This window comes from Lagenorhynchus albirostris, chromosome 14 (genome assembly GCF_949774975.1).
Source record: "Lagenorhynchus albirostris chromosome 14, mLagAlb1.1, whole genome shotgun sequence".
Lineage (NCBI taxonomy): Eukaryota > Metazoa > Chordata > Mammalia > Artiodactyla > Delphinidae > Lagenorhynchus > Lagenorhynchus albirostris.
In genome coordinates, this window is record NC_083108.1 from 40508485 (window position 1) to 40531015 (window position 22531).

The 22531-nt window shown below is 36.3% G+C and overlaps 1 non-coding gene across 1 annotated transcript; it reads right to left on the bottom strand.

Annotated features, from left to right (window-relative positions):
- Nucleotides 1–20840: 20840 nt before the first annotated feature.
- Nucleotides 20841–20947, bottom strand: LOC132504582 (U6 spliceosomal RNA). Its single transcript, XR_009534969.1, has one exon. It is a non-coding gene; the product is annotated as a U6 spliceosomal RNA (small nuclear RNA).
- Nucleotides 20948–22531: the final 1584 nt, after the last annotated feature.

A 22531-nucleotide genomic window follows, 5' to 3' on the forward strand; every position in this document is an offset into this window, starting at 1 on the left:
AAAAAGGGAGAAAGAAAGAAAGAAGGAAGGAAAAAGTACAATAAAATAGAGTTATTAAAATAAAAAATTTATTAAAAATTAAAAATAAAAAAGAAAGAAAGAAGAGAGCAAACAAACCAAAAAAGAAATCCACCAGTGATAGCAAGTGCTAAAAATTATACATACACACACACACACACACACACACACACACACACACACACACGCGCACAGAAACACATACAGACAGAACCCTAGGACAAATTGTAAAATCAAAGCTATACAGACAAAATCACATAAAGAAGCATACACATACACACTCACAAAAAGAGAAAAAGGAAAAACATATATATATCTTTTGGGAAGTCTGAGGTCTTCTGCCAGGGTTCAGTAGGTATTCTGTAGGAGTTGTTCCACGTGTGGATGTATTTCTGATGTATTTGTGGGGAGGAAGGTGATCTCCATGTCTTACTCCTCCGCCATCTTGAGGGTCTCCTCTAATCCATGGCTTTTTATTGGTTAAGTCATTGTCAGGTAAGAGGACTTTTTATCTTCCTGTTGGGGTCTGTTATCTTTACAGGGCATGAAAGCTCCCTCTTCTGGTCTCCCAACTCTATTTAACTGAAGTTTCTGTTTATTAATTTTTTACTCTTCCCGCCTTTGATCAAGATCTTTTTCCTAAAAGCATCAGGAGTGTCAGGTTTTCTATTTTCAGTGACATTTTATCCCAATACCAGGAAAGACCTTTCCTGCATGTTGTATCTCACACTGGAGGGAAAGTGCACAGATTGGAAACCTAGTGAGGTCACATTTGAGTAACAAGGAGGGGTGGGAAGGAGAATACTCAGGCATTTTTTGGTCTAAACTCTACATGTCATCAAGATCATAAACAGTGGAGATCCCCTGAAGTGTTATGGCATCATCAAAGGTTTGGCAACAAAATTCCAACAGGCCTGGTCCGATTGTCTTGAGAGAGCTTTCTCATCAGATGTCCTCTGCTTTAATTCTGGGAAATCTTTATTTTCAGGTCACCAGATGATGTGCAGGTCCAGACAGCCTTCAGCATCTTCTTTAGGTATGTCACATGAATCCAAGAGTCTACACTTTGGAGGCACAAGAGTTTGTTAGGAATACCTAATAAGGACATTTTCAGTGAGGTTGAGTTGTGTTCTTCTGGAGGTAGCTTTTCCAATAGATGAAATCTCTAATTTGAAAGGTGTGATGCTTAGGGTCTTCATCTCCTGAGAGCAAACTATGAAAAGATTGTTCTACCAAAACGTGGTTATTTTTAATAGAAGCAATTAGGCCTTTGCAATATTGGAGTTATCTCTCCTTTTGTTGGTTGTATTTCAAAAGAGGCAGGAGCCAAGTGCATTGGGCATCCTTTGACTGTCTCAAAGGGTGAGAGATTAGGAGTTCCCAAAGGGGTGGATTTGAGATTTAGAAGGACCAGTGACAATGCTTTGGAGGTATTTGGAGGACCTCTACAAATTTTGCCAAATGAGTCTTAATAATGCTGTTGGTGAATTCAACTAAACCAGAGGATTGAGCGTGTTAGGCACAGTAACCCATAAAATTGGGTCGGGGTTGTTTTTATTTAATAAAACATACAGAGGTTTGGCCATAAGGGAAAAATTTGAAATCCAATTTCAGCAATAACCAACTAGTCTGAGAAAACCTCACACTTCGTGCTTAGCTTTGAGTTTTAGGAAACGTAGGACACCATGAAGTCTATCTGGATCCAGGTGTAGCCCTTGTTCTGATAACAGGTGCTCTAAATATCAAAACTGGGTTCGGTCAAACTGCAATTTTTCTTTGACGACCTTAGGTCACTTTAAGGCTAAAAGCTTTAGCAAGTGGATGCTGTCTTCCTGTGAGGAGGCTTGAAAAGGAGAGCAAAGAACCATATCGTCCACATGTTGCAAGAAAGCAGAGATACTGGGGAACTTTATATCATCCGTATCAGCCTTCAGGATTTGCAAGAAATAAAAAGGACTCTCAGTAAAACCCTGAAGCATTACTGTTTAGATGAATTGTTTTTCTTCCCAAGTGAAGGCAAAAAGGTATCGGTTAGCTTTCTCAACTGGAATACTAAAGAATGCATTGCATAATCAATTACAGTAAAGAATTTACTTCCGGTAATTCCCATGGATGTTAGTAATGTATGAGGTTTAGGAAAACTAGGGTGTTGAGGGATAATAATGTTATCGCTCAGAAGTCCTGGACAAACCTCCACCCTCAGCCCTTAGGTTTTCTCACCAGTAAAAGAGGATAATTACAAGGACCAGTACAAGGGATAATGGGGCCTTGACCCTTGTAATCTTCTATAATGGGCTTCTTTACTTACAGGGTATTGATTAATTTGGGGAAGAGGTTTTGAGGGATCTACTTGAATCTTGATGGGAGATGCTCTGTGAATTTTGCCAGTATCAGTTAGATATTTTGCCCATAAGAAAAGTGGTAGCTAATTTAATAGGGACAAATGATCAGTGTTTCCAGAAACTGTTCTAATATCATCAGAGATGGAACAAATAAAATATGTCAAAGGTTCATTTCATTCACTTGGTTGCTTACTTTGATGACTATTGTCAATTTCTAGAATTACTGCCCCCTTTTGGGATAAATTGCAGTATGATAATTCTGTAAGAATTCTTGGCCTAGTAAATGGATAGGGGTGGAGAAACTAAGGAGAAAAGAATGGGTATCTCTCAAAGGGCCTAAAAAAATAGGAATAGGATCAGAGACAGAAACATCTTGAAGTTCATTTGAAGTATTTGAACTGTTTCAGTACTCTGAGGTAGGGGCTGCATTATAGCAGTGGGGTTGAGCACCGAGAGTGTGGCTCTGATGTCCATTGGGACTGAAAGAGATTCATCCCTAGTCTGTAGAAATGTTTTTCTAAATCTATTAAGAAGGAAGGTTGAAGGCTTCCCTGGTGGCGCAGTGGTTGAGAGTCCGCCTGCCGATGCAGGGGACACGGGCTCGTGACCTGGTCTGGGAAGATCCCACATGCCGCGGAGCGGCTGGGCCCGTGAGCCATGGCCGCTGAGCCTGTGCGTCCGGAGCCTGTGCTCCGCAAAGGGAGAAGCCACAACAGTGAGAGGCCCGCCTACCGCAAAAAAAAAAAAAAAAAAAAAAAAAAAAAAGTAAGGTTGGGAAAAGCTCCTGTAGTTTTTCAGAGCTATATCATTGAGAATAGGGGGGACGCTGGAAAGGCTGGTTAGGGGGCTAAATGTGACTGAAGTGCTTAAATTTGTAACAATCTCTTTTCCAATGTCCTGGCTCTTTGCAATGATAGCAGAAACTAGGAGGGTTTTGGTTTCATTTAGGAGCTTTCATTTGCTGGAGTTGATGATTAAGTATTCTAGTGGTCTTCCTTTGAGATAAATCATCTAGAGTAGGTGAGAGCTCACCAGATTAACTAAATCTGGAGTACACACTGTTTCCAATTCCATCCTGGTCTTTTTCACCAGAAGGGAAAGGTCATGATTCAGCCCACTAATAAACATAACAATTAAAAGCTACCCAGGTGGAATCAACATCTGTAGAAAGACCAAAATTTTCTTTAAAAACTGTCTGAAGTGGATTGTAATATTCATGAACAGGTTCATCAGATTTTTGCATGCAAGCCTGAATTTTGTTCCAATCAACAGGCTTTTGAAAAGCCCTGGGAATTGCTCGATGAAGTTGCCTAGCAATACTGGTGTGATCATATAATAATTTGCGGGCTGGTCTCCCGGTGGTAATTTTAGAGGCCTTTCAGGATTTTCCAATTAGCAGTTGTCATCCAATGTTGGGTCTGACATTCATCAACAAGTATATGAACTAGCTGATATAAGTCAGAGAAACGAGATTGATAAATTTGAACGACTATATGAAAATCCTCATCAAATCTGTGAGGATCTTCAGCTACTTTGGGAAAATCTTTGACTATGGCTCACAGTTCAACTTTAGTCCAGGGAATATAAGAAATTAAGCGTTTCCCCCCTGGATCCTCATAAGGCTTAATTTTAAAGGGACAGGTTCTGACAACTTTGGAGGAAAAGGGAGTGGAAAGAGTTTCAGAGAAAAGGGGAAGTTTGATAGGAAAATTAGTTTAGGGAAACTGAGGGTAGAGAGAAGGTGTAGATAGCGTAGAGGGAAGGAGAAAGATGGTGCCAGAGGTGACTCTGACGTCACGGAGCCGAGGAAGAGAGACAAGACAGCAGGGGAGGCAGAGCTTGAGACCAAGAGGCCGAGGAAGAAGAGTCTGCGCCTTCAGGATCCATTTTATCTTCCTGTAATAGTTTGTTTGCCTCAGTTAACCTTAAAATCTTCTCTTGAAGTGAGACAATTTTAGATTCCTGATTGGAAAGCCTCAAAATATCAATTGAAATAGGCATCCTATTCAGTTCTGGAAATTTTTGAACTACTGTAGTCCAATTTGGTTTTAAGGAAATTAAGTTTGGGTATTTCAAAAGTTTCCCATAACGGCCATTGATATTCTAAATTTCCTTTGGTCTCCTTGGTCCATTTTGTTAGAAATGCACATCAGGAAGGACTGTGGCTTTTTAAAATAATATCGGCCAAGTCCTTGGAGGGGGGCACCCTTAAAATATTTATATAACTGTGATCTCTTTTCTCAGAGGTTTTTCTCTAGAGTAAAGAACAATTTTCAAATAGCTCAAACAGTTTACAGCTCAAACAGTTCAATTCAAACAAGCTAATCCCAGCCAGTTCTAAAGAGACAGCCTGGTCTGGGAGAAGTCAGGCCAAAGGCTCTTTTAGCCAGTTTCCAGAGAACAGCCCCTTCCAAAAGGATAGGCCAAAGGCTGAAAAACTGGCACAGATTCAGAGAAGCAGCCCCTGCTCCAGCAGCAAAGAGCAAAAAAGGCATTTTCAGCCAGCTTTGCTTTAAACAGTCTGATCTCAGAATCAGACTAAAGCGCCAAATGAATACTTCCATACGGAACAAGGCCTTAACTAGAAAGATAAAACCTTAAAATAGATCCCAAATAAAACTTGGAGAGCTCCAGAAGCAAAGAGGGTGGAGCTTGGATCCAAAAGAAAGAGCTACCTTCAAAATCCAGGGTCAGAGAGAAAAGTGGTAAGCAACAGTGGGCTCAATTTTGAGTACCACACCTGTTTGCTCACTGGTCTCGGGGTTGTTGGGGGTCTTCTCCCGTCCTTGCAGGGGCCACCAAATGTTGACCTAAACCAAATAGCCTGCCAGATATTTCTCTAGCAAAGATGAGTTTATCTGGGTTCAGCAGAGAATTATTGAATGCAGTTTGGGATCTGCAATGATGACAAGCTACATGTTAGTTGCCACACAGCAAGGGAAGGAGAACACTTTTACAGAGGGTAAAAGGAAGTTGGGATGACAATAGTAAATAAAGAGTCCATGGCTTTTCATTGGCCGAATCCTTGCCAGGAAGGAGGAGGAGTCTTTCTTCTTCCTGTTGGGCTCTGTTATCATCGCAGGGTGGGAGAGCTCCCCTTTCTGATCTCCCCTTTCAGATCTCTTATGATCTGAATTCTATTTAACTGAGGTTTCTGTCTATTAATTTTTTACAACTTAAGAATTTGCTTAAAGGGTATACCTTATGTTAATTACTTTTATCACAAAAATAATAATAACAACAAATAAAGAGGGCAAGAGGAACTTTATACAGGTGATGGATATAGTTACGACAAAGATTGTGATGGTTTCATTGTGTATATGCATCTCCAAATCATTAACTTGTATGTATTAAATATGTACACCTTTTATATGTCAATCATACCTTAATAAAGTATATTTTTAAAAAAGAACTTATTGTGACAAAGCACAAAAAGTGATAGCTTTAACTATAATAAATATAGTGGTTCTTTGAAAAAACAACAGAATATTTACCTAATTTAATGAACTTCTACCTAATTAATAAAGAAAGTGAAGAAAACACAGACATACAAAGTAAGAAATGGCATAAAGGTAATAACATTGAAACAGAAGAACTATTTAAAAAAATATTGAAGATGCTACTTTAAAAACCTCTATGCAAATAAATTTAAAAGCCTAGTGTAAGTTAATACATTTAGGAAAATAACTTTTACCAAAACTGATCTTTTAGAGATAAAAAGCTTAAAACATTAATTTCTGTAGAAGAAATCTTAAAAGTTACTAAGGAACTACTCTACAATAAAGCACCAGGCCCAGTTAGTTTGCCAAAGAAGACTACAAACCTCTAAAGAACAGATAATCACAATGCGAAATAAAATGTGAGTGGAGTAAATGAAGAAAAATGCCCCAACATTTTTTTGAAGCTGGTTTAAAATCAATAATTAAACCAAATAAAGATAGCACAAAAAGTTACAAACCAGTAAATAGAATATTCATTACCCACTATATAATGAAAAGTAAGTGATATTTATTTCAGGAATGCAAGGTTGGTTATTTATATAAATATAGATATATGTTAGCAGATGAGAAATTGTCCCACTCTCCCCTCTATTGCCTCTCTATTATTTAGTTATTTAGCACTGTACTGGAGGTATTACCTAAGGCAATTTGATAAAAGAATTCAGTTAGAGACATCTGAATTAGAAAAGAAGTAATAATTCTCTATTAGCAAAAGATACAATAGTACACCTAGAAAACATGAGAGAATCAATTATAATATTGTCAAACAAAAAAAATGAGTAAGGTAGCAGGGTATACAAATGATATTCAAAAATCAGTAATTTTGGGCTTCCCTGGTGGCACAGTGGTTAAAAATCTGCCTGCCAATGCAGGGGACACGGGTTCAAGCCCTGGTCCAGGAAGATCCCACATGCCGTGGAGCAACTAGGCCCGTGAGCCACAACTACTGAGCCTGCGCATCTGGAGCCTGTGCTCCGCAACAAGAGAGGCCGCGATAGTGAGAGGCCCCCGCACCGCGATGAAGAATGGCCCCCGCTTGCCACAACTAGAGAAAGCCCTCGCACAGAAACGAAGACCCAACACGGCCAAAAATAAATAAATAAATTTTTAAAAAATCAGTAATTTTCATACATGTTAATAACCAATTAGAAAATAAATGTTAGCAAACACCTCATTTTCAATCATTAAATAAAATTAAAATACTTGGAAATTAACTTAGAAAATGAGCAAAACCAACATGAAGAAAAGCTTGAAATATTCCTAAAAGACACAAATGTAAATTTGTACAAAGAAAACACATTCCTGTTCTTCAACAGAAGTCAACATCATAAAGATGTCAGTTCTCCCAAAAGTAATTTGTAAATCTTATACAGTTCAATAAAGTACCAATAAACTAGTTTTATGCAGCTAGAAAACTTGATATTAAATTTCATGTGAAAAAATAATCATGCAAGAATAACTAGGAAAAAATAGAAAAAGAGAAACTGTAACAGACTCACAAAATATTAAAACATAAAATAGACTCTATAATGAAAGCAGTATAGTATTGGCCCATAAATATAGACCAGTGGATAACAGAAATTTCAGAAACAGACCAAGTTACATATGGAAATTAAGTACATAATAAAGACGGCATCACAAATCACTGGGCAAATATAGGCTTTTTCTTAAATGGTGCTGAGATCATTGGCTAGCCATTTTAAAAAGGATGGAGATGGGCTTCCCTGGTGGCACAGTGGTTGAGAGTCCCCCTGCCGATGCAGGGGACGTGGGTTCGTGCCCCGGTCCAGGAAGATCCCACATGCCGCAGAGCGGCTAGGCCAGTGAGCCATAGCCGCTGAGCCTGTGCGTTCGGAGCTTGTGCGCCGCAACGGGAGAGGCCACAACAGTGAGAGGCCCGTGTACCGCAAAAAAAAAAAAAAGGATGGAGGATGATGATCCATGTCAGACACCATATGTAAGAAGAAACTCCAAATGGGTCAGGGACTTACATATAAAAAAATGCATACAAATAGAAAAAGACAAGATGTGTAAGTTCCTCAAAAACCTGGGTGTAGAAAAGGCTTTCTAAATATGACTCAAAATCCAGATGTAATATTGAAAAATTGCTGAATTCTACTATACTAGAAAAAGCCAAACTTTTGGATGGTGGAAACACAATAAAGCAAATGTAAAAAAAAAAAAAGAAAAAACAACAAACTGGAGAAAAGTTTACATGTACAGCATAGCTAAAGGTTAGTATCCCTAATATATAAAGAACCATCGATAGCATTGTAGTGACTGTCTAGAAGTATCAGAGCAATTATTCACTTTATTTCTGAAACTTCTTTGTCATAATTATGCCTTTCATATAGAATCATTCATGTGGTAGTTTAAAAGAAAACATACATTTCCACTATTTGAATTATATTTGTGTGTAGCTGTAAATTCAGAATACAGAGTATAGCTGTAAATTCAGAGTCTTAGGCAAAATTGTCTTTTTGCAAATTGAATTAAGAATCGTTTGACTGCAAAAGTCATATCCACAGCCTGACTTTATGCTAATTGGCTAGGTGATTCAGGTTTTAAAAACAAATTTCTTTCCCTCATCCCCTAATCAATTTACTGCTCTGTCTTTGAAGTTTTACTACATTCCGGAGGAGCCTATGGGTAAATCCACCACAGTCTCTTTGACTAAATGGTTGTTAATGAATACAATATTGAGCTTTTTTGTTGGCTAAATTACCTCTAACAAGATATTTTAGAGTTAATTTAATGAAGTGCACTAGGAAGTTAAGTAAGTGGCTTATTTCATTGAATGAGGCAAGTTGGAAGAGAATAAACACAATAAATACTGTAAGGTGTGAATAATTTTCTTGTTTACAAAGTATTTTGAAATCCTTCAAGTTGAAAATGTTAACTCCTGTCATTAATCCCTTCCTTCTATGTCTTATCTCCGTGCATATTGGATTGATAAATTTATTTTATCTTTCTATTTTGATCCAGGATGATTTCACATAAACCATATATAATTAGTACATGATGTTACTATGTAACTTAAATAATGGATGTATCCAAATAGTAAAGTAGAAAAAGCAGTATTTTTTACTTATATTACCTATAGGAATACTTGTGTTGTTTTCAAAATGTCAATTAGAATTAAGAGGAATTGCACGGCTATCTTTCCTACTTTTAAGAAATACCTCTCACACTAAATATCTGCATATTGATTTAAAGTTTACATAACATTTTACGTATATTATCACTTGATTCCTACAACAAATCTTCAAGATATACAAAGAAGGGATTTTCTTTTCTGTTTTAAAGATAGGAAAACAAAGGATCTAAAAGAGGTTAAGGACATCAGATCATATTGCTGGTATTGCTGAGCTTTTCCTATAAACTTAAGTGCTTCTGTGTAAAATAAAGTTGATTCTTTAAATGGTCTGGGGATAAATTGTTGCTACACGCAATAAAACAAACATCTGGCATTGGCTTCTTTAATTTAGATAGTCTACCATCCCTTTGCTGAATCGACAAATGCTTCAGGGGAGAGTTTTCCTGATATTTCTAGCACCGCTGGGCAGGGCTCAGCAGTGCATTAGTTGGAGTGCATATGTACTTTCGCCAAATATTATGAACTCTTCTGAACACAGATAAGGAACAGGGACACCCTCTGGACAATCAGTCCAGAAACTTGTTGACTTGCCACAAACACATGCTGTACTATTGGGTTGAGTTGGAAGAAGTCCTGTGCTGGCAAATGTTTAACAATTGGCTCTCTAGGAAACCAGAAATCCTGATTTGTAGGGTTTGCCATCTCTGTTCTGTAACTATTCTCACCATGGCCAGTTTCAAACTTCTGACATGGTTATCACTGAACTCAGAGTTGGGAAGAGATGTGCACAATCGGCTCTCATGGGCCGATGTGATTCAGCCCCAGCACATTACTGGTTGAAAGTCGCCATTAATTTCCAAGGGTCTGAAGGGTAGCATTTGGAGAAGGGGTAGTGGAGAATATACTTTTGGATTTAGATTTTGTATTTTACCTGGATCACCTGATATTTTTCACCTAATCCATAACCAGTGTAAGACCAGGGAAATGTAAAATGTTTTGTGTTAAATTATTGAGAAATAACCTTCAATGAGGAGAATTATCTTGCTCTTCAGATATTCTGTCTAGGTGTCCCTCTGGTTCCCTGCACTATCACCACCAAAAAGTAGAAGGCTAGAAACAGAAAAAACAAAATTCTGTTAATATATCTAGGTAAAATTCTTAGAATTTCCATTACAAAATTGACCATGTTTAACTATGTGCATCTCATACATCAATGGTTTTCAAAGTGAGGTCTCTGGAGCAACAGCACATGGGAATAGATTCTCCACCCCACCCGGCATCTACTGAATTAGAAATTCTAGGGGTGGAACCCAGGAATCTATGTTTTAATAAGCTCTCCAGTTGATGCTGATGCAGGCTCAAGTTTGAAAATCACTGTCTTAGAACAAGTAACTTTAACGTGGAAGGACTTTTTCCCCCTATTGGTTTAATGAATAAAATTCTAGAAAGAGATATAGGCAATTTTATTTCTTGACATTCTTTCCTTATCTGGAATGACTTTTTTCTCCTATGTTAACCAAAACCTTCAAATATTATTTACCTTTTGCTGTTAACTTCTATGATGGAATAAACTCATTCTTTTGTGAAAAAGTTACCTGAATCCTCTAAGACTTCTGAACTACTTCAACTACATTTAATTCTACTTTAAACACAGCACAAGTAGATTTGAATTGTAGGGCTTTTAGGGAGATGTTTATTTTGTAGCTAATAAAGGGTGAGAGTATCCTTACAGAAATTTCTGCTTGAATCCCTGGCCTAACACTTTTATGTGGGGGGTGTCTCTTTAGACTAAATTTAAGTCCTATAATGAACAGTGAATCCTCTTTTTCCTATTCTTCAGAATGTAGTTTAACTCACTAGCTCCCAAGTATTTGGAGAAAAAAGTACTCCGCTGCACGGGTGATTAGCTGAAGATCGGGCTCTTCCCAGATAGTAGCTACATCCATTTAAGACGAGACAGTTTCCACAATTACTTATAAAGTCAACAAAGCCCAGGTTTATTGGACTTTTTTCCTTTCTCTTCTCCCAGATATTTTACTCCTTTCTTCCCTGCTTGGATTCTTTCCCAAGCCACCTCTCTCTATTTTATCCCAACTTAACTTTTATTTTCCAGCTTCTCTCTTTTTCTAATCCTACTAATTTTTGCTATCTGAGTTTTATCCTGGTTCCTCTGTTACACACGGGCTGGCTCCAATTATGGAAACCTTATATTTACTCTTTTAAGATCCATATTTGAAAACAGGCTCCTTCACAGATAAGTACACTTTTTTGTAAATAGACTACTCTGATTCAGAGAAACTCTTACTGACATTATAAATAAGATTATTGGTTCTGGTTTCAGATAATCAGGAAAGTAAAAACCTTGCCCTATTGACAGGATCTGCTGGACTTTTCCCCCCCTTGCTTACTTAATGGTTTATAACTTTTTGAAGGTAAGTTCTTAAAGCCAGAAAGGTTTAAAGCTATTTTCTGGGCTTCCACCCACTTCCTGTCATTTTGTTTATCATTCTTCACAAAGTACAGGTAATTGTTTCCTTGCTTTTTAAAGGTACATTATTCAGATTATTTTGAAGGGCATAACATCCAAGAAATGCTGTAATTTTCACTGTTTTAATATATAAATTACAACTTTAACATTTGCTGTTTTAATATCCGAATACCCTACAAAGGATCGCAATATTTCTCTCTACATTTTCTTAGACAATGTAAATGTCACACATCTATCACTTCTTTAAGTTTGAAATACTATAAAAATCTGAAATATTCATTTATCAGAACACTAATTCTTTGGTCCCTCAGGTTGTAGGTGCTCTTTTTAATGTGCAAATATGTGGAAGATTATCCTATAGCTCCTCTCCCATCTCAGTGCAGTTGAGAATTCTGACACTTTCTTGGCATTCTTTAGATTTTGTATCTCATGCTAATGTTTAATTCTCATTAATTTTGTTGAATGAACTCATTCTATCCTGCATTAAATTAAGTAAAGGGGCACTGTGTTCATTTAGTTTTTGTTGTCATCTGTATGGTCAAAAACTAATAGTATCAACCAATACATAAGAATTTAGCATAGATTCTATGACTGATTCAATCAAGTATATTTTTAGATTCCTAAATATGCATACTTACTTAAAAGTATATAAGTACTTAGATGTTCTTATACACCACATATTTCCAAAATTAGTTTTGAAAAAATTAAAAATAGAGAAAAGTACACAGAAATATCATAGACAATTACATATAGAAATTAATAAATACTAGCATTTTGTGTTATTTGCTTCATAAATTTTAATAAAAGAAAAATTATAAGTACAGTTAAAACTTCCATTGTCAAAAAAATTTCCATTGTCCACCACTCCCATTCCTTCACTATTATAAATTTGATCTATGTTCTATCAGTTCTTATTTTATATTTCAACATATATATAAGTGCATCAATGAATAAAATACAATTTGTAGCTGTTTCAAAAATTTTATATAAATGGCTATTATTTAATCGCCAAAGTATAGACTTGTTTTATTTAATTTACTACTGTACACTATTCCATTCTGCTAATCTTCTACATTTTTAAACCCATTTCTGTACTGACAGCCATTTTTTTTTGCTGTTATAGACAATTTTTCAGTGAACAACTTTGTATGCGTCTCTTTATGACCCTGTTGGAGGTATTTTTCTATTAGGATAGACATCATGACACTTGTTGTGTTGTAGGGTATGGATATTTCCAACGTAACTAGATTCCCTTAAAGTGTTGAACAATGTGGTTATACCAATGCACACTTCTACAAGCTCTGAATGAAGTTTCAGTTTCCTTATTTATTAGTCAATATATAATGATGGTAGACATATAACATTTATCAGCATAATGAGTGAGAGATTTTCTTATGGTATTAGTTGCACTGTTTCTGATACTCAGACTTTCTCTTTTGTGACTTCCCTATTCATATCTTGTTTATGTTTTATTGCATCTTTTGTCTTTTTCTTGTTTATCTGCATGAGTCCTTTAAGTATTATAGATTTAAATAGTATCTTTATTTAATATGTTGCAAATATCTTTTAGTATGTTGCTTATCTTTTAACTTTGATTATATGTATAAAACTTGTTAATTATTAAAAATGTTATTTATAATGTCTCTTCTGATTGACCAAGAAGTATAATATCAATAATTTGTGTTCCAATTCTCCTTGACTTATAACTCTAATTTAATATTCAAGTTGAGAAGTAATATTTAACTTTTAGGAAAAATATATTTGGAAAACTGACCTCATTGGGAATAATTGTAATTACTATGCTTCTTTGATCAATGACATCAATGAGATTTGAATTCTTAAAAGATATGGAACTATATATGGTACTGATTAAGGACTAGTTTCCCAAAGTTTCTACGTTTTGGCACTGAAAGGACCCTTAGAGATCATCTTTTTCTTGCTTTACACAGTCTGGAACTAAAATCCAGAGAATGTAGTGACCAAAAACCCAGTATCCATGGGGACATGCAGCCAGAATCAATGCCTATTTATTACTAGTTTGGGGTAGTTTCCACTGAACCACAGTCAAAGCAGCTCCAAGAGCAAACAGATGAATTTCACTTTTCAGAGTTAAAGTTAATGGTATTCCTAACTAGCGTATTTCCTTTCCTTCCAGAAATGAGTAACATTGGACAGTCAGTTCTCAGATTTTCAATAATACCAACTTTCTTTGTAATGGGGGAAGGTAAGAACGTGATTCAATTAGGCTCTTTAAACAAGTGAGAAGGGCACACACATCACATCATTGCTCTTCCTGGCAACTGCACTCAGCAGGTAGCAGGGACTGGAAATAAATCTGACTTGCAGAAGTGTTACCAATTTCAGCGCCTAGAAAATTGTTCTCTCATTTAGAGAAATTCTCTAGTAAGGCTGAACTAATCCCAGGTTTCCATGTGCAAAAGTTAAGTTTTAAATATTGTTCATAATATGGAGAATGTTGACCACAGAATAATTACAGTGTAATTATGTTTGTCGTATGTTTACAACAAATTCCTATAACAGGAAGAGCAGTAAACATTGCATATGCTTAACTACTTACTTTTACCTTTAGTGCATCTACACCATACATACACATCCATTTGCTACAGGAATCAATTTATCCATTCAGTTTTGTTGTTGCTTTTCTAGCTGAAATAACCTGTGGTTGGTACAGGGATTAAACAAATACAACTAAGAATACAGCTTTGGATCGGTGTGTACCTATTTTAAAGGGGAGCTGAAATGCTCTCAAGCATAACCTGAGCTTTTTATTCCTGAGTTCTTTGTAAGTAGGCACCCTTTCATCTTTTTATGGTAGTTCACCATTTATTTACATCTTTTAATAGTATATTTTGTAGTTCTGACATCAAGGACTATATGTTCTTTCCAGTGTTCTTTTCAGGTTCAGATCAAAATAAAACCAGAGGGTATTAGAGGCAGGAAAAAATTAGTATTTTAACGCTGTAGTACTCTCACATAGGAAGGAAATCTACATCACAAGCAAGTATACATATGCAATTCCTATAGCATAAAGCACGCTGAGTCTTAGAGGTCAGTTTGTGTACCCCATGATATCCTCCAGTTGCCATGGCAATTACTTGTTTTCACTGGGTAACTGAGCGAATGGCCACATCTGTTCTTGCTGAGCTCTCTTCCCCGCCCCCCCCAACACAGAGCATAGGGAATAGATTCATTTTTTAGTGCTCAAAGATTTACGTGCATGACTGTCTCCACATCAAGGAGAGACTGTAAATCTTAAGTCAGAAAGTCACACTTGTCCTTGAGTCCCTCCTTTTTTTCTGCCCCAAAGTTCTTCTGTTCTTATATAAACACAACCAAATATGCATTTATTCAATGGAAAAGGAGACATAACATTCCCCTTAGGCAATAAAGAAATATATATATATATATGGATATATATTGAAGAAATGGTAACTTGTCCACTGGCATGATGATACACTGGAATTCAAAATAAAAGATTCTTTTGGATAAATTTGCATTTATTTCTTTTTCTTTTTTAAGCAAATATGTCTTAATTAATAAAGTCCTTCAGGTAAGTATTTAGACATCTTAATTCTGATGTCAGTTAGGACAAGAAGACATTTTTGCACCTTGATAAATTTGTACCAGCCTCACTGAAATAAGTAACAGCTGCACTGAGTTAATTCTTTTCCATTTCCTGCATCCCCAGAGAGAGAGAAGTGACAACAATGATGTTAGAGGCATTCAGGCCAACATTCAACTCACTAACACTGAAAGTCATGAAAGAGATAATTTCTGGTATTTCTCTTATATCTTTTTTTAATCTGAGGATCACAAGATACCATCTGAGAGAAGAGACAGCACAGGGCTTCTCTTTCTTCCTCTAGTTATAAAGCACTTTTCTCAGGCTAAAGCCTCATATTCCTATTCTTCTAAAATGGTAGAAACTACTCTGTATATTTTGCTAAAGTTTTCCTGGGAGGATTAGGCTGAATCCTCAAGATCTAAGAGATTTTCTAAAGATGCTGCTTTGGTTGATTTGAAGTTTTCTTAAATACTTCTGGATAGATGAGGGAAGTCTAAAATTCTTAGGTACAAGAAATCCTATTGGCCAACTCTACTCAACTTGACAGTCAATTGGTTTTCCAGATATTTTCATAAGGTGTGAAGGCAGAAAGTTTAAGAAGCAGAGGGACTCCATGGTGGCGAAAAATTCTGACAGAAAAGCCAGACACCTGTTCTCAAGCTGACCTAAGAGTTAAGCCAAACCTGAGGAGATCAAGGGAGCAAGATGAAAAAGTGAGTATTTGAGCACAAAGGCAGGGATGAGCTTAATACATGGTGAGAGAATCCAACAGTAGAATCCAAACGAAATTCAAGATTCAAGCTATTCATCAGAGGCCCAGGCATGTGACAGTTTAATTCCTCTTCTTGAGGAGTTAGAGTAGGTCTGAGCAGGATATCAGGTCACAATGGCTGAAATGCAGTTCCAGGAATAGGCCCTGGGTTATACATTATTGGATTATCCAGAGCAACCAAGAGCAGGAAGAACGGAAGGGCAAGTTCAGGAGAGTACTACGGTCCAAGGATGAGTGGAATTATGTGCTGTGCAATGCTTGAGCATGGGGCTTGAGACAAGAGGCCAAGTAAAAGGGTCAGAACTCAGGGGTGTACCGGATTGGCACAGGGAAGTAGAGGTTGTTGGAAAGGGGAGAGTACCAAAGGGATTACTTCCAGCAAGGCTAGTGTGCCTTTGAGTGGGTCAGCCTGATTTAAATGCACCGTATCCAGCTGGGCATATGAAAGTTCTGAGAAATCAGTGTAGAGAGTCAAGAGGTACCTGTGTCAGACATTGGCTTTATGAAATTTACATATGATAGACATTCATGTTCCTCTGCTGAGTCCATGGCTAAAAAATCTTAGCACTGGCTAATTCAGGGACTTTGTCATTATCACAGAAAATAGGCCAAAGAGCTGAAAGCCACAAGCAGATCCCTCATGTCACAGCTGCTGTGGTACGGTCAGAAGGCATGGAGCTATATGCACTTAACAACTTGCCTATCGGTTATCACCATGTAGTATTTAAAATTAATAAGCCAGATTAGGCCAACATGTTGGATTTCTCCCTTCCTTTCTTCCTTCATTTCAGCAAATATTATGGAATGCAGACTGTGTGCAAGACAGAATGCTACGTGACATGGCGATGATGCACATGGAAATGGTAAAAATGCCCAGTTCCTCCCTCAAGGGGCTTAGAGTCTTGAATAGAGACAGATGTTACATAGCTCAGTTTGCCAATCAGGACTCTTCCTTAATCCACTTCTCTAGGTGATCTCTATTTCTGTCTTTTTCTTTCATCCCTGACCAATTATGCATGCATTTTCTATCACTTTTTGCTCCTTTGATTAGTACTGCCTTTCCTGCCCTACTCGAGGCTCTTCCTCATCTGCGCTTCTCCTTCTCCTACTCCCTACCCCTCCCCTTACCCTTGGCACTTTCAAGTGGTATCTAGACTCTTATGAAAATGTGGTTGGATAAAATTTAGAGATTTACATCTGACTTGAGTCTTCAGATTGTTTCCTGAGAGATGACACCGACTGAGTTGATGATGGAGACGGGGAGAATGGGGTGATTGTAATTTAAATATTTATTATTTGTGTAATTAGAGTATCTCCATAAAGTTGTTCTCAGATCCTATTATGAGGTAATTCCATGAAGGCAAGGATGGGGTTCTTTTAGTTCACATTTGTAGCCTCAGTGCCAAAACAGTCCTTAGCACATCGTAAACACTCAATATTTGGTGAATGAATGCATACATAAATGAATGAACAATTAGATGAATGAATAGTGGAGGACAGGGCAAGAAGAAATAGGAAGGACTGGGAAGGCATTTCTGCTGGCTCTTGGAGTGAATGTCAGAACGGATATGTTTACATGTGGGGCATGGTACAGGAAATATACACTACCAAACGTAAGGTAGATAGCCAGTGGGAAGCAGCCGCATAGCACAGGGGGATCAGCTCGGTGCTTTGTGACCACCTGGAGGGGTGGGATAGGGAGGGTGGGAGGGAGGGAGACGCAAGAGGGAAGAGATATGGGAACATATGTATATGTATAACTGATTCATTTTGTTCTAAAGCAGAAGCTAACACACCATTGTAAAGCAATTATACTCCAATAAAGATGTAAAAAAAAAAAAAGCCTTGAGATACTGAATCAAAATTCTGTCCACTTCACATATTTTATTGGAGATGGTCCTTGCTCATCTCTGCAGGACTCTGCAGAAAAGTCAAAATCTTGTGTTTACTCATCTCATAGGCCTTGGAGTCAGCTGGACCTGGCTTTACATGTCATAGCTCTGGGGCAAGTTACCTAATCTTCATCCCCAGCCCCATTATTTTGGAAACTGGAAACTGATGATTATCTGACAACATGTCTGTGAGGGTTAAAAATGAAGTGGCCAGAATCATTTCATATAGATGCTCAATGAAGCCTTTCTCTTTCTTTACAGCACTAGCTGTTCTTCCTGCCCTTCCCCACTGGCTGCTCACTCATCATCAGCCAATTTTATTTCCAATTCAGTCCATATCTTCTTTGTTAATGGGAAAAGTAAACTATTTAAATAAATGATGACAATTATGGCACATTTGCATGTTAAAGAGAATCCTGGCAAATAAATTCTGGATAAAATGGATAATTTCAAAGACTAAAGCCAGTCAGAACAAATAACACAAGACAAATAATATGAGCAATTATTTGCAATAAGGAACTGAAAGTCTCAAGTTGTTCTTTCAGAGTACACTTGAGTTCTTATTAGTCATAACTTTATATTTATACAATCAACATAAATGAGAGTTTGAAAAGATCTTATTAGAATTAATCCATCTTCACAAGTAGTGTTATTTTATCCCATTTTCAGACATAGAAGGTATTTAAAGTTACAAAAGAAATAAAGCATTCTTTTGGCTTCCAAGTTTGACAGATTTTTTTTTTTTCAGGGAAATCTCTGGGGTTTATTTAAAACAATTCTTTGAGTGAAATTAAACGTTAATTACCAAATTATTATTTCATGTTTTAGCCACATAGATGAATGCGCTTTTGCACAAAGATTTATAGACTTTTTAAAAAGCAATAGCTCGACTGTTATACAGCACAGTAGTTGTCTTTCATAAGTATGAACCAGTATAAAATGAACAAGCTTCATTCATCAGTACATTCTTACATTTATCTTAATTGACTAAAAGTATCCCTTGATTCTTCTGCATATTGATCAAAATATTGTGACAATGACATAGGGAAGGAAATTATCCTATTTAAAATACTGGTAAAAACAAAGTTATTCTGAACCAAGCTTTATTAGATATGTCAAATAATCATCCATTTTTTAAAAACTATATTTTCCTTTAAAATGCCAAGAAGATATAATTAATTCACTACATGTTCTGCTTAAACTAGTAATAACTATAATAAATATTTGAAGGTAAAATTATAATCTAGATCTCTTTATAAAATTACCTCTGTGTTTATTACATTTGTGAGTAAAAACAATCTAGTTTAAATGAAAGGTAAATAAAACGCAAGTGATAAAATAAGTAAAGGACAATGCTTCACTTGAGATTTTCGATTTCTTTTTCTGTCAGGACTCAGACCTGAGACTGAAATACCTTTTTACTCAGGGAGAAGTAGGAGTCATAAAGTGCTTTTGTCTAAGCACTGGTATATCAGGGCTTTTCTGCAGGATTGGAGGGGCAGTGTCCCCCAGAGACAGCCTGTCCAGTGGCTATCACCACAGTTCACTGTGTGCTTCCTGAGAGTACCTGGGGTGTAAAGTGTTTAGTCACTATGCCTACTCTATTCTTTTTCTCTTCAAATAAAGTCAGTTGTGAGTGAAAAGCTATTTCTTGGCATTTCTTAAATTTAACTCATTGTGTGCCTTCGAAAATGACAAAGCCTATTCTTCTTATAGGTAAAACTTCTCTAAGAAAGTACTTTCTCTCCAGCTGAAACTGATTGATGTTTTTAAAACCCCTGAGGAACTTCTGCTGGCAGCTAAGGGTGCATTTTCAAAGAAGAAATAGATGTGGCATGTGTTCTTATGTAAAGAAATATTCTTGATTTCTACTTGAAGGAGCAGTATCACTGCACATGAGGTACTGAAAAATCAGTGCAATTAATCAACATTTAAAAACTGATTTTACTAATGCTTAAATATTTTAAAAATTAAATTAAATTAATCAAAATACTGGTATATTTTTAGACTACTATAACACTGCAGAGATGGCCCAGCTATGAATGACCAAAATCCTGTATTTTTTAGGAGGTTGTTCAGAGCCAGAAAAGTCATTAAGAAGCTATTTAGTAGGGATTAAATACATGGGAATATCTCTATGCATACTTTGAAATATCTGTCTTATTGGAAGAAAGGAGAAGGAATACAAAGAAGAAGAAAGAAAGGAGTAAAAAAAATCAGATTTCTTACTACTGATTTTAAGGAGGTATTGCTGTCACCGGAGCTATCCGTCTATAATTGTGGCATTCTTCAATAATCCGAGGTAGGTGAGAGCTTTAGGGACCTCTCACACAAATTTTAAACTGGGTTGTATATTATAATAAAAGCAATTTTCAGACAAATTTTGCCATAATTAAATACTTATTAGCAGGCAAGCGTAAAAATACTAAACAACCTATTCTTTTGAACTTGCTTAAGTTCCACTTTATCCTTAAGGAACTGTGATAAGTACTTAGCACGGAGCTTTTATTGGAGGCAGATGCTCCAATGTTCTAACAAGAAGATCAGATAATCATTTAATCAGATGGGGAACAGAATTCTCATGCCTAAATGAACTAACAATAACAACTATAATAAATATTTCAAGATAAAATTATAATGGAGATTTTTTAAATGAACTGATCCCTATGCTTATTAAGTTGGTGAATAAAAACAATCTAGTTGAAATGAAAGGTAAATAAAACACAATTGTAAGCTAAGTAAAAGGCAGAGCAGAAGAGAGTCCTTGGAGGCGAGATCTCCTTTCTAAAGAATCTTTGAACACTGTTCAGGCAACAGGGCAGATACTTGTACATTACTTAGCAATCTAATTTAGGATTACAAGATTAGGACATCAGAGGTAACAAGAATTTTAAAGATATCAATTTCGTGGCCACAAACTTCCATATATACCATTTCCTAAAATCACTGATTCTTCTTTTCTCACCTGCCCTTCACTCATCCATAATTTTGCATGGTGCATTGCCCTGAGGACACCAAATCTGGATATTTAACAAAGAGACAATTATAAAATAGCGTTTCAGGGAAGTGTCCTTTAAATATAAATGAATGCAACTGGCTTGTAACTTTTTTTATTTTTTTAAAAAATTTATTGAACTAGAGTTGAAAAAATATGGACCGCTTCACGAATTTGTGTGTCATCCTTGGGCAGGGTCTATGCTAATCTTCTCTGTATCTTTCCAATTTTAGCATATGTGTTACCGAAGTGGGCACTATAACTTTCTCCCTTAAAAATTTTTTTTGTAATATAGCTTTCTGGTTTTGGTATCAGTGCAATGCTTTCTCATTAGGTGAGTTGGCACGTGTCCCCCTTTCCTCTACTCTCTGAAAGATTTTGTATTAGAATGGTATTATTCTTTATGAAACATTTCATAGAATTTACTATTGAAGCCACCTGGGATGGAATCTCCTTGTGAAAGTCTTTTTACTTACAAATTCCATTTTTGTAAGGAGACATTGGGCTATTCAGATTTTCCATTTTTTCATTGAAAGCTTGTTTTTCAGACTTCTGGTGCATTTATAGTGCTTTTCTCTGGATTTCAGCCGTTTACTAATACATGCCCCTTCAAGGGTCTCTTTTGAATTCCTAGGGTGTTCTCCAAGGAGTCTCTATTTTGACTGATTGGAATGCACGCGTGTCCAGCTCTGTGTGAGCTCTGTGAAATATGCAGTTTACACTGTCTTGGTTATTCTTTGAACAGACTTGAAGATTTCTGGAGCCATTTTTCTGCATGGATCTCTCTTCTTCATTACATTGCCTTGCAGATTTCCAGCTACTTCTGCCTCCCAGAACTCTGAGCTCTCTCTCCTCCTCTCAGTAAGACTGCTCGCCGCTGTTTTGGTTGCACTTCCCTGTGTCACAGGTCAAAAATGTTTCCAGGCAAAAAGCTGGAAGATAGTAGCACATACCAAGACAGATTATACCTTGTTTGTATGCAGTAGTAGATTTTAAGTACACTTTTCTAATAGTTATTTACCTAAACCAGTTTTGGTTACTATTTGTCTGATAGAATGTTTTCACTTACTAAAAAGTTTCAGGTGTTCATATGTCTTTATGCTTTAGATCTTTTTCTTGTAAACAACATATATCTTGATTTTGTTCGTTTTTTAAATCCAATCTGAAAATGTGTCTTGAATAGTGAGTTTAGAAAATTTACATTCAGATTAATTCTTCGTATATTTGTATGTAATTCTAATATTTTGGTTTATTCTCTTTCCATGCTTTCTGTGTCTAATTAAAAACTTATTTTTACTTATTGTCTTTAACTCTTATCTCTCACTTCAAACAGGATGGTATACTTACTAACTTTCTCATCCCTTTGCCACACGCTCCTTTCCTTTTTAGTTTGATGTGATCTAGATTTTAATTCTGGGGTAATATGTATATATTTTCTTTCTATTATGCTCACTGTGATTTTAAAGAAAATAAACTTTACTGACATATTTAATTTCTTCTTCATATTTCTTGTAGCATCTCATAGATTTATTGAAAAATAAAAATGTTATTATTTAAAATGCTATTTAGGGACTTACCTGGCTGTCCAGTGATTAAGACTTTGCCTTCCAATGCAGGGGGTGTGGGTTCGATCCCTGGTCGGGGAGCTAAGATCCCACATGCCTCTTGGCCAAAAAACTAAACCATAAAACAGAAGCAATAGTGTAACAAATTCAATAAAGACTTTAAAAATGGTTCACATCAAAAAAAAATCTTTAAAAAAATATATAAAATGCTATTTAAAAATATTATCCAAAACAATTTTCAGTGCAAGTCTTATTTGGAAAAAGCTACGGTTTTGA